At 39.0% G+C, this 12,081-nt stretch overlaps 1 long non-coding RNA gene across 1 annotated transcript; it reads right to left on the bottom strand.

Annotated features, from left to right (window-relative positions):
- Window positions 1–1,910: 1,910 nt before the first annotated feature.
- Window positions 1,911–3,715, bottom strand: LOC104226372 (uncharacterized). Its single transcript, XR_710836.2, has 2 exons — window positions 3,554–3,715; window positions 1,911–2,333 (listed from the first exon to the last, which is right to left on the bottom strand). It is a non-coding gene; the product is annotated as an uncharacterized lncRNA (long non-coding RNA).
- Between the last annotated feature and the right edge of the window lie 8,366 nt (window positions 3,716–12,081).

The raw sequence follows: 12,081 nt of genomic DNA, 5'->3' as shown, positions 1-12,081 counted from the left end.
GGAGGTGTCCGTTATTGAATAATTGGGCTACTTCTTCCCTTAGTTATTGGCAGTCTTTGGTTTTGTGGCCGTGAGTGCCATAATACTTACACATTAGGTTGGGGGTCCCTTTGGGAAGGATCAGACTGCAATGGTCGAGGCCATTGGTATCATTGATGATTCTAATGGAGGATATGATGCTAGCAGCGTCGAGACTGAAGTTGTATTCCGATAATCTCAGAGCCTCTGGCCCCGAGCGGCCTGTCAAAACCGTTTTTGCTCATGGGTCTTCGACTATTGTGTCCTCGATTGTTCTTTTTTCACTACTCGCAGGATTGTGTCCGGACCCATTACTCCTTCAATCTCTGTTATAGGGTTGATATCGATTGTTGTTAGATCTTGGTTCATGATCGATGACTTTTTTGCATATGTCACTAGTTCTGATGGGATACACGGACCCGGAAAGGGGTCCCGAGCTGATCATCTTCGACTTTGATTTTTTATTGGTACATGTTATAGATGTCGGCCCAAGTTACCGCCGGGTATTTAACTAAGTTTTGTTGCAACTACTGCGAAGCCAATGAGTTTCGGGAGTTAAGTCCTTGGGTAAATGCTTGAACGGCCTAATCGTTCTCGATCGGAGGCAGATCCATCCGTTCCATTTGAAACCTTGACACGAATTCTATGAGCATCTCATTATCTGTTTGCTTTACTTTGAAAAGGTATAACTTCCGGGTTTCGACCTTGATGGCCCCGGCGTTCGCCTTTACAAGGCATCTGCAAGCATAGCAAATAAATCAATAGAATTATAGGATATGTTGTGATACCATATCATAGCTCCTTTCGACAAGGTTTTTCCAAACTTTTTTAGCAAATCAGATTCGATTTCATCATCTTCTAAGTCGTTCTCTTTGATGGCACACGTGTAGGAGGTCACATGTTCATTTGGATGAGTTGTTCTATTGTACTTCAAAAATTCGGGCATACGGAACTTCTTTAGGGTTGGTTTCGGAGCTACGGTCAGACGGAAAGGTTTTTGGACAAATTTCTTGGAATCCAGGCCTTTCAATATTGGGGTGCTCCTGGGATCTGATCAACCCTGGAGTTATTGGGGTGCCCCCGATTTCACCCGCTTTGTCAAACCTCGAGCATCTTTATTATTTTGGGGCTAGACCCGATTTCAACTTCACCCGGCCTTTCCGAGGTTTGTTCATTTCTTCGGGTATTCTCCCGGGATGGTTCGGGCTCAACTCTGCCGGGAGCGTGGCCTTGGTTCTGTAACTGGGATATTGCAACATGTTGAGCTTGTAATATTTCAAAATCACCTGCAAATTGATCATATTGCCTTCACCACCAAGTGTACCCTGGCTACCGACTTGGCTCCTCCGCGAACACTGTTTTCTGGGTCGGTGGGCAAGTTAGCATCGATGGCCACATGGGAGTTGGCGTTTATTGGGTCTGTGACCGGGGCACAGACCTGGGGCTCTGTTGGGGTCAGCAGGGGGAACCTCGTTGCTGGGAACTATATTATTATTCTCGCCCGTGGTGGCCAAACTCAGCATCAACGTTCAAGTGAGCCGATTGATTGTTTGACATTCTTAAATTTTCCTGAAATTAAGATCTCAAAGAACAAGAGTAAAGCAGAGTGCGTTATGGAAATTTGTATCACATTGCCACTATTATCCTTAGCCCCACGGTGAACGCCAAACTGTTTACCCTAAAAATGGATAACAATTGAATTTATATGTGGTTTTAAGGATATGCATATTAATTAAATACAAATGATTAATAACGTTAGATTAAACGGAGAAAAGATGTAATAAATTGCCAAACCATTAGTGGGAGTGATCCCGGACTCAGTAACAGCTTAATGAAATGCCTGCCTTCGATCCTGGGCTCACAGTGATGGAGAACTGATGAACAGAAGTAAGGACAGAGAAAAATAATAGTATATTGCCTTGATATGCATGCTATAATGCCCTTCATGAATAATTAGACTTCCCTTTATATAGTAGAGGGGTTTCACCCTAAGTACAATTCTAAAAAGGGTAAAAATCCTTCTTCTTGCTAATCACTAATCCATTGCTGATACGAGCCGAGAATTACGCTGACATCTGGTTGGGCACAGATATCACGGCCTTTTGTTAGTCGTGCGCGATTGTCTGGTAATGCTCTCTGGAGTTTTAGGATTTCAATTGGATCTGGAGGGACGTGGCCTCTCGAGGGCAGATATTTTTCACGAATCTCGATATGAGGAGCTCCTCGCCCCGATTCCGATTCCTTACGGTCACGCCTCTGCTCTGTTTGCTTCACCCAAAACTGAGGTGTCCAACAAGCTCGGTTTCACCCGTATACTAAAACAATGACAATTGATAAGGGTATAATTTTGTTTTCAAGAGCTAGGATGATTAATAAAACCTAATTAAGTTGCATGTTCACCATGTATCAATGCACGTCGCAGAAAAAACTAAGAGAGAATGCGTTTGTTTCTTTTTGATTTTCTTTGTTTTTTCCGTGTGTTTCTCATCCGTCATCAATAAGCTGGTAATGCGTCTGTTAATATGTAAGACTAATCGTGAATAGCAACTCCTTTTATCCCTTTAACATGCATATATGCATGTCTAGAACGGATGAAAACGTGCAGCGATGTTGTTTGATGATGATGAGAAATGAGAATCATCCCATCTTTGGATCTAAGGACGTGGAGGAAAGTCACACACTCCATTCATCAGGATTCTCTTCTCTCTTTTTTTCAAAAAGATTACTTTTTTTTGTGTGTAATCTGAATTCGTGTAGATTTAAGGGGGAAACATTCGTACCAGGAATTTCTCAATTTTTAAGATTTGAATTCCAGACGTCTATTAAGAATGTAGGATCTCATTCACAGGGACGGCTCAATGATATTTGTGGCCTAAAGCCAAACTTCAATAAGGGCCCTAAATTTTTATTGTAGAAGAAAACTCATAGTTTTATTTGAAATTTATTTTTCTAGTTTTTTGATATGCGAAATTATTAATAATTTATTTATAATCGATTAAGCATATCGATTAGAGTATCATCTTCTACGTGTATTATTTCCCTTAAAACTTTTAATTCAGTAAATAAGTCTAAACCATCAATATCACAGAGACTATTATGTTTCAAAGAGCACTCAAGGTTAAAGCAATTTTTCTTTTAAGTTCTCATCATCTAGAGATCACAATTTTTGCCACTAAATAGGAAACCAAAAATATTTTCATAAGCTTCAAATTGCTCAAATCTATTTTGAAGTGAAAAAATAGCTTGGTCTACTATGTATAAGAAGTAATCAATTCTAAAAGATTCTTCAAGAGACCCAAATTCATATTTTCTAGTTGACAAATTTATCAAGTGCTCTTTTTGGGATTGTATTAGAGTTTCAATCCTTCTTCTTTTTTGATGTTTTAAACACTCAAATTCAAATTTTATAGTTGACATATTAAAACAAAGCTCTAATAAATAACTAAAAAGACAATCTATACTTACAATTTACAAAGAAAATATATTAAAATATTTTAAAAATAGATGCAAACAATAAAATGTAGAACAATCAAACCTGATTCAACAAATAGATAACTTAATAAGCTTTTGCTACTTCAAAATTATTGATATAACGTCAATATACTTGAACTTGAGTCTTGAGAACAAATAAAAAGATGGTACTTGTGTAGTGTTTCTGCTCTATTAGTGATAAATGAGATTGAAATGCAGAGAAACCAAATGAATAGTAGTAGAGAGAAGAAGTTAAAAAGAGATAAAAATAAATGTGGGCCCATTTATAATAATAATAATAATACTGCATTATGACACAAGATAGTGGAATTGTCATGCCTGCATGGATGTCAAAATTATTCCATTGTCAAACGGCCACTTTCTTGAAAATTTCAGCTTTTTTGTCTTTTTAAATATTTATTATTATTAAAAATTGATAAATATATTAATGGTTAAGAAATTTTGGGGCCCCTTCAGCACTAGCTTTACTTGCTTGCCGACTGCTCATTCATCCCATCACTACTCTTCACTACTCTTGACGACTTTTTTTTAAAGGATTCACGAAATTAGTATCTACAAAAATGTGCAAGTACAACATCAAGTAGGTAAGGGGTAGATTGGTAACTTCGAGTACTAAATAGAGGTGGTGCATCATTCATCAACCAACGTAAACGAGGTTCGGGGAATCTAGTCTAGTCATTATAAGGATGGAAATGGGGTAGCATTAATATATCAAATGCTACACAGATCGAGCAGCAGAATGTCTTGACGGGATATGTCCATATTGATTAAAGCAGAAAAATTAGGGTAGGGGTCATCACTGTTGCGTAAAGAGGGGACCAAATGGGCGTGCTTTAAGACAACCAAGTGAAGCCAACGCCCCCAAATTCCGCCGCATACCCTTAAAAGCCGTAAAGCGGATTCTTGCTAGACGGCATTTTAAATTACCTCTTTTAACAAGTGGGCAGATCATCACTGAAGTAATAAAAGGATATAAATCAAAGTTAATTGCACATATATTGCAATGACTATTTTAATTTTATTTGTTTTCTAATTCCACCACAGAATATGAGATGTTCAGTGTTTAGTACAGATTTTAAGTTGTGTTATTTGGATATCATATTCCTTTACAATTTATAATTAAAAAAAATAACGTTTTTAGATTTCTTATGGATTACATATATTAATGTTGAAACGAATATCAAACTAATTATAGAGTTTTCAATAATTATAAATCGATTTAGCCGTGTAAAGGTATGTGTACTATCAGAAACAAACCTATTTATTCATTGTGTTTTAGCGCAAAGATGCTCCTATTTCGCCGAAACACAACGTTTTAATCATATCGGGCTTCTGATCCAACAACATGTGACGAACACATGCAAACACGTGCAAGTTTTCCTCTATTTGTGTTCTACTTAGGGCTGCTAGGTGGGCCGGGCCTGAACCGGACCGGACCGGGCCCGTGGTCCTAACGGGCCGGTCCTGGTGGTCCTGAGAAGTCCGTGATGGGCCGGTCTTCTAGTATGAGCCCACGAGCCCGGGACCGTTTAGCCTGGGACCGTCAGGCGGGCCTGGGCCGGTCCTGGCGGGCCCAACGGCTATTATTTTTTTTAAAAAAAAAAATTAAAATTCTCCAACGGCCATATTTAAAATCTAGCCGTTTGGGCTGAAAATATGACCGTTTTTAAGTTTAAAAAATGGCCATTTGGCCCCCAAACTTTATATAATTACACTTTTTCCCCATTTCTCAACTATAAATACCCCCTCATTCTTTCATTTTTATTCACCAATTCATCAATATCTCTCAATCTCTCTACTACAATTACTTAATTTATTGTTGAAATTTCGTGAAAAATTGTGAAGTTGTTGAATTGAAGTTTTCAAGTGTTCAACGATTTTCAATTTTCAAGAAGTTGTTCGGCAATCCGGTAAACTCGTTTCAACTCTTACGTTTTAAGAATATATTTTTGTGTGGTTTAGTTTGCATAATTATAATTAATATGGCATTTACTTTGAAAAAAATGTTTGGTAAAGGAAAAGATAAAACCGGTGAAAGTAGTGGCCAACCAACTACCCTTCCCCCGGCTCCCCGACCTAGAAAAGATAAGCAAGTTGAAAGTAGTCGCCAACCTAGACGTCCTCCTCCTTCCGTAATTCTTGATAGTGATCACCCTTGTTTTCAATTTACCGATAGTGAATTTTACCATAATGTTGCACCAGGTGAAAGATTAGATGATGAAATTATGAATGCTCTTTATCCTAATGAAACCATCTTAGAAAATAATGAGGAAAATGAGGATGATGATGAAACCCAAGCACCGGATTTAGATGATACACCTACTAGTCCTCTTAATAACCCAACTGATGCACCGGTCGACCCACCTGTAGAAACTCCTACTTTTAATAGAGAACCTGCTAAACGCCTAGAAACATCATTAGTTTGGAATTTTTTTACTCAAGTAAGAGAACAAAATAAGGCTAAGTGTAAAACTTGTGGGAAATTAATGGTGCATAAATATACTGGAGACCGTAGCGGCACGGGTAGTTTGACTAGGCACATAAAAACACACCCTAGAGATAAGGCTAGATTTTTTCAAATGAAAGCGCAACTAGAGGGGACAAGTGTAGATTCTGCGGTTAACCCTAGTACAGGTTCAAATCTAGTTCAACCAGGAATTAACACTGTCACCGGAGGTATTTTATATTACGATCCAAATAGAGATCGTGAAGAATTAGCAAAGATGATTACTGTTATGTGCTTACCTTATACTTTTGCATCTAATCCTAATTGGGTTCATTATATTAGAAGAGTTTTTAATCCTACTTATAAAGGTTGGCCTCGCGCAACAGTTAAGAGTGATATTTATAAATTCAAACATGAATATGAACAATATTTGCGGTATTTATTTACTCATATACCTAATCGGATTTCTATTACTACTGATATTGGTAGAAGTGGTAATGATTGTGATTATCTAACTGTTACAAGTCATTGGATAGATGAGGAATGGATAATGCAAAAACGCATAATTGCATATAGAATAATTAATTCGCGTCACACAGGTAAGTTTATAGCTAACACTGTTGCAGATATTTGTAGATATTTTTGCTTTAGCGATAAAATAATGGCAATTTCAATGGATAATGCTTCTAGTAACACTAGTGCTATAGGCATGCTTACAACAACACTAAATCCTGCATTTACTAATATTTTCCATGTTAGATGTATTTGTCATATTTATCATTTAATTGTCGGTGATGGTATGCGAATATTAAACATAGAAATTGAAAAGGTTAGAATGGCTCTTAATTGGCTTTTTTATTCAAACCGTAGAAGTAGACTTAGAGAGTATTTTAAAAAATGTGATGAATATGGCCTTAGAGAAAGAAAGGTTCCTAAACCTTGCCCGACTAGATGGAATTGTATGTACGAAAGTTTAGTAGTAGCATATGAATATAGAAACCCAATTAATGCAACGTTTAATTCTCGGGTAGGTGGTGAGGATGATGATGAAATGCTTACCACTCAAGATTGGACTAATGTTAAAATTCTTTTAGATTTTTTAGAACATTTTCAAATTGCTACAAATGCATTTTCTGGGCGCAAGGGAGTTTTTCCAATTAAAGGACAATCGAAACGGGATTGGTTTATTTATTTCAGAGTCGCCACTTGGGAGATTTAGGGTGTCCCAAGTCACCAATTTTAATCCCGAATCGAGGAAAAGAATGACTCCATATTACAGTCTGCGTACCAGAAATCCGGATAAGGAATTTTGTTAACCCGGGAGAAGGTGTTAGGCATTCCCGAGTTCCGTGGTTCTAGCACGGTCGCTCAACTGTTATATTCGGCTTGATTATCTGATTTTATACAAATATGAACTTATGTGCAAATTTTAAACTTTCACCGCTTTCATAATTATTATTATTTTTACAAGGAATTGCAACGTCGTGAAAACGTACCTCGAATCACGTTACATCAATGTACACGTGATTGTTGACATATCTCGACTCGGTTGAGATTTAGATTTGGGTCACATAAATGTGCACCCGAGTTAAGGAAAATAAATTATTAAAGGCGCGCTTAAAGCAACTAGCGTATTGTTATTTTGGGGAAAACCATGAAATTCGCTAAACGGCATGTCCCGAATTCTAAGCATTTTTATATATATACATTTAGAGGGCCCCGCACTTTGTACATTTTTGTTTGTCGAGGCTTGTCTCATTCCTTATAAAAGGAATTTGCAACGTCATGGAAGTGCATCTCAGACCACGCTACAATCAATGTACCCGTGGTTAGAGACACATTTCGATTCCGTTGAGATTTGGATTTGGGTCACATAAATGTGCACCCGAGTTTAAGGAGATAACATTATTAGGTACGCGCTTAAAGAGACTATCGCGTTATTATTCTGGGAGGGCCGTGAGATTTGCTAAACGACCCGTCCTGGAAACTGAATGCTTCGATAATATACATTTAACGAGGGCCCCGCAGCTTGTGCGTTTTTATTTGTCGAGGCTCATCTCGTCTTTATTTTAAAAGGATATCCTATAGCAACTACGTTTCTTGTCGCATTTGTCTCTACTAATTGAAAGCGGAGATAATCCTAGTTAATTATATGCTTGCAGGTCATTTATAGCAGGATTCAGAATGCTTAAAAAAATCAGAAACAAGGCTGCGCCCCACAGACAAGCGATCGAATCTCATGGGCCCAAACCCAGTTTGTGCGGGATTGGCCAGGCTTGGGCCACTGATTTTCTGACGAGGCCTGCTTGGTCTGTTTCAACTTGGGCTCGACCTTCGTGAGGTTGAGACCGTAAACTCATGTTCTTTGTTTTAAAGGTGTGGTTTATCAATTATAATAAGGCAGTTTATCAAAAGGAAATGAACTTAGCTAACAACGGATAGCTTCATGCTTGGCATGTATTAGAGAATATGCTACACGATTAGACTAAGTCTAAGATACAACCTACTGCATTGGGAATACTTTTACCTAACAGCATACATATACGAACTAACATTCAATCACCATACATTGATATCTACTAGGCGTGCAAGCTACCATTAGTATCCAAACAAAATGTAAACTATTATACATTACATGATATTCAATATAATAGTCTATGTATAAAAAACAATCTTCAAATCTTCTCTTTTGTATTCATGCTCAACTTTCAAGTTACATTGATGTTGTTAATCGTGTACCTGGTATAGAGGACAAGAAGAAGGGAATGATCAGCTGGGCAGTATGCAATAAACACAGCAACAGCAGATACACAGCGACAACACAGCAACAAACCAACAACCACAAGTGTTTTCCACAGTCCACAGACAACCAGCAACAGTTTCCAGAACAAAGAAAACTAGCAGATGGTCGAGCACCAAACAAGTAATCCCAGAAAAGAGTAATACGATGCAGCCAAGAAAAACCAGAATGTTCAATGCAGTAACAGCAGAAAATCAATAACCACAAAAGCTCAGCAAACAGCCAACAACAATCAGCAAAGACAGCTTGAACAACTTGAACTCTTTCTCAGTTTTCAAATGATACTTATTCACAGTATTCTGAAATCTCTTTCTGTTTTTTTTTTCTGAAGACTAAAAGTCCAGCCCTTTTTTAGTTCTGCAACAGCTTATTTATAAGCCAACAACCCAGTGCAGTCAAGCTGCCTGGATCCTGCCAGTTACAATCTGCCCATACCCCTTAACTCCCCATGCCTAAAGGCATCTTTCTCGGTAAACTTAATCAGCCCCCATGCTTTGTCCTATTGCTCTAATCAAGGATTATGGGTGTATTTAAAGTATTCATTTTGAACCCATGCCCTCATGTTTTGTTCCCCATTGTCATTAGGTTAATCATATTTTAATTACCACTTGACATATTCTGAAATTATCCCCTAATCAGACCCTGTCTTATGCCAAGATTACCCTTATACCTTGCATATTACTGTATTACCCTAACTCTTAATAGTCAGTATATAAACCTCTCTGATTTCAGCCAATACCTGACTACTAGCTAATTAAACTCAATACTGCTTTCAGGCTGATTTGTTAGATTTCTAAAGCTGGTCGCCAATTTTCTGCCTAAGTTCAAACAATGATTCAAACTTTAAGCAAACAGGGATGCCAATCAAACGGTATGAGTTGGCCACATTGGGAGCCAAACCTGACCAACTCACAACCAATTGATCCAATATGCAGTCAAGGGTGTAAACTATAATCGACGTGCTACTATATCAGGCTTACAAACAACATCATAAAATAAAAGAAACAGGCACAGTAATCGTACTGAAATGTAGGCTCCTAATTTTCAAACATTCAATTGGATTCAGTTGACGACACTTATTTAGATGACTATACAAACTATAACATACAGCAAACAACCAATAAAATCAACAAAACAAACTCAACTTTAAACTCAAAATGTACACACATGGATAGACGAGTCAGAAACCAAAACAGACCAGAACATGTACGACAGATAGAGTTTAGGATGACAAAAGAAAAAGGGAAAATACCTCCGGGACTTGAAACTAAGACTGACTCAAGATCGAGCTCGGGCTAGGTGATTTTGGGGTCTAATGGACTTTAACCGAAGCGTTCTCAACTGAGAACACTTCGGTAAAAGTCTGCTAGGCCCTGATCCTGCCACTGATTCGGACAAAACCCATAGATCTGAATCCTAGGGTTCTTGAGATTCGATTTGGGAACCGTTCAATTCCAGTCAGATTCGAACGGAACCAAAGCCATTCATGGGGTGAGGGAGGTCAGGAGGGGCTGTGGTGTGAGTTTGGGGTCAATCGGTGTAGATCTGGTTTTTGCTCGAATCTTCGTTTGAAGATTCGAGAAGCTACGGGTTGATTCGAGGTGAACGGTTAACGGATTCATGTTCAGGGTGGTTGGGTGCATCGGTGATGTTATTTTGGTGGTCATCGGAACTGTGGTTACCGGGCTCATGGGGGGGGGGAACCTAGGCTGCTAGGGTTTGAGAGGAAAGGGGTCCTGGGGAAGATGGTGAACAGTGGCTGAAGGGGGGAGTGGTTTGGGGCGTGGGGGTAAAGAGTTAGGTTTATATATGTATTGAGGGTTTAGATCCTGGCCGTTGGATCAAGTGAGATCAAGGGCCAGGATCTACTCATTGAAGAGAGACGACGTCGTTCGGGGGCTGATAGTGGGTTGAGACCGGGTAGGGGATTGGATTGGGTCGTGTTAACGGGTTTAAAAGAGGGCTTGGATCCGTTGGATAAATGGGGTTAGACGGCTCAGATCAACTTGCCTGAAACGGCGTCGTTGAGGTGAGATGAACAGCCTGATCAGGACCGTTCGTTTGAATCAGATCAACGGCTTCAATAGGGGCGCCGATACGGCGTCGTTTGAGTCCGTGATTGGGAAGGCTCGACTTGGACTGGATTAGTGCTTTGGTTTTGGGCCTCGTTTTGGGGCCCAATCAGATTTTCCCCACCTTTTCCTTTTTTTTATTAACAAAAAATTGAAATAAACTTCCTAAATAAATTGTAAAAATTAAAAATTAAATTAAAACAAAATTACACACATATTAGTTAACACATATAACAACTAACACACATTTTAACATTAAATACAAATCACTCAATGACAAGACATATATTTTTTGATTTTCTTTTCCTTTTGGAGTAACTTTCGCGAAGCAAAAATCACGTGCTTACAGCTGCCCCTCTTTGCCCGAAGACACGAAGGGTTTTCGCGCAAAGATAAAGCGAGCGATTTTTGCCCGTCCGAATACTCCGTGTGAAGCATTTTTTGAAAAAGATTTGACCGAACCTTTGCTTCAGAGGTTTCCTACATATCCTGGGCTGAACAGGAATCAGGTCAATGTAGTTCGGGAAACTTTGGTAGCTGGGACTACCGTGTGACTGTAGTGCTTGCTGTTGTTGTGCGCTGTTGCATGCTGCTGTAGGATGCTACTGCTCACTGATCTCCTTGTTACATTGTTCTTGAAAGGAAAAACAAGAAGCTAAGTTAGAGTATGAGATCTCATCTATCTTCAACTTGTTCTTGTTGCCTTGCTTTCTTGTCGGCTAACGCTTTCCTCTGATGCCCTTATTTTGTGAACTTGGGAGATGATGTTGGTCCTTCGCCTTTTCTGAATGCCAGTTTTCATCACTTTGCTTGATTTGCTGGGAACATGGCTTTCTTCTTTAAATCTTTCAATGGTTTCTTCAGTGGTATGGCTTTCTTCATCAAAATTGTTATATTGGGCATGCTACAACGTTCCCAAACTGCTTCTTCTGAGACGCGTTCCTTCTTCCTTTTGAATCGCGCGCTTGCTTTTGCAGCCTTCTGTTTCTTGGCGCTGGGGATTTTATTGTTTCCTGCTTGGGGGATCTCTGTTGTAACCTTCCGTCTTCAGGTGGGGCTACTGATTCCAAAATCTAGAGTTAAAAAGTATTCCCGCATTTTACTGGTGGGCGACCTAGAGCTTAAATGTATTCCCGCATTATACTGGTGGGCGACCTAAAGCTTAAATGTATTCCCGCATTATACTGGTGGGCGACCTAGAACTTAAATGTATTCCAGCATTATACTGGTGGGCGACCTAGAACTTAAATGTA

Source organism: Nicotiana sylvestris, chromosome 7 (genome assembly GCF_000393655.2).
Source record: "Nicotiana sylvestris chromosome 7, ASM39365v2, whole genome shotgun sequence".
Lineage (NCBI taxonomy): Eukaryota > Viridiplantae > Streptophyta > Magnoliopsida > Solanales > Solanaceae > Nicotiana > Nicotiana sylvestris.
Note: the sequence above shows the minus strand (reverse complement) of the source record. Positions and strands in the feature narration are given on the sequence as shown.